Source organism: Mytilus californianus, unplaced genomic scaffold (assembly GCF_021869535.1).
Source record: "Mytilus californianus isolate M0D057914Y unplaced genomic scaffold, xbMytCali1.0.p SCAF_16, whole genome shotgun sequence".
Taxonomy (NCBI): domain Eukaryota; kingdom Metazoa; phylum Mollusca; class Bivalvia; order Mytilida; family Mytilidae; genus Mytilus; species Mytilus californianus.
This window is the reverse complement of record NW_026262648.1, coordinates 1,338,326-1,339,999: the sequence shown is the minus strand read 5'-3', so window position 1 is coordinate 1,339,999 and position 1,674 is coordinate 1,338,326.

Genomic DNA, 1,674 nt, shown 5'->3' with positions numbered 1-1,674 from the left:
TTTGTATATTTACTCCTTTTTTATGAAAGAGGTTACAAATAAACTGGAAAAAATAGTTACTTTGAGGAATTTTATACCCATGCTCAAATGAAAGGGATGTTCACGTTTCTGTCCAAGATAAGTTAGTTTTATCTGTTCATTCTCCAGTCACACTTTGATTTCCAGATGAGAACAGTTTCATGATATGGGTAGAAAACTATCTTTGAGCGTTTTGGTTCAATGAACTAAGATAACATTTGACGTTTGACTTTTAGCATTACTATATCAAAGTTATGATCCTTGATTGTTTGCAAAATGTGGCTTCCAGATGATACATATAAAAAAATGCTTCATGAAATATACTAAAATATTCATGGAGTGTTTGGACTACTGAACACATGGTAATATTGGTTTTGGTAGTACCCTTAATCTCAAGTTGACTTGGATATATGAGATGCAAACATTTACTGAAATGTTAGTTATTGGGTGACAGGACATCATGCTGTGCGTCTATTAAAATGGTGTGTTGTAGATTTAGTTGTCTCATAATTCTGCTCGTGATATGTTCAACATGTTTTCCAGGTGATGGATGTGAGTGAGACAGGTCTATAGTTTTCTGGGCGGTCCTTATCTCCCTTCTTAATATAGGTACCACATCTGGCTTCTTCCATTCCTTTGGGATAGCCCCTTGGTCAATGGATGACTGGAAAAAGAGTGTAAAGACTTGCGCTATTTCTGTGCCTAGAAACTTCAACAGTCTAGCAGACAATCCATCCGGTCCAGTTGCTTAGTGGAATTGGAGACCTTATAGTTGTTTAAGTACGCCTGGTACTGTGATTTTAATGTTAAGCATATCCGGGAATGTCAATTTGCTCATTGATTTTTAATGTTGTCTTCTGATTTGTTGGAGTTTAACACGGATGAAAATTGGTTGTTGCAGTTGGTTCAAAATGTGTTAGGCCATTTGTTGCTTTAAGGGGTGCCACTCCACCGTTGATAAAGCTCCAGAGGCGTTTAGGATTTGTTGTGCAATTTGGTGAGATTATGTTGGTTATATAATCATTATAAGCCTTGTTGCAGTTTTAAGTGGAAGTTAGACAGTATTAAATTATTCTGAAAGAAAAGCATTGATTCACCAAATCATTTAACAACTGTTATGACAAAGTTAAATTTAAAAATGGAAACACAGGAAAAATGAAAAAAAAAAAATATCAATATTTCTTCTCACTAAAATTTCACGTGATCGTCTGTGTTGGTGTTGGTGAATGACTGTAAACTTGTGTTCTAGAAGTTATTAATATTTCCATATATTGAATTATAAATTTGAAGACAGAATATATGATATCGCTCACATCTTGAAACTAAGAAATTATCCATTCTTGACGTTTGACCATTGAATTAACGGAAAATACCTGATATGAATATTTGACAACTTGGTAAAAAAAAGGTAGTTCAGATGACACACTTTAGAATTGGTCATCAAAACATAAAACATAGTTTACTTTTAAAAATTTTGACTTGGATGGAGAGTTGTCTCATTGGCACTCATACCACATCTTCTTATATCTATCAAATAACTTCTTTGAGGAAAAGCCCCCTTCATCAATTATGGTTGATTTAGTGAAAAAGAATACTAGATTAAAAAATAGGAATGGACGTTGTAGAAGGACAGGCAACTTTTTAACCAAAAGTTCA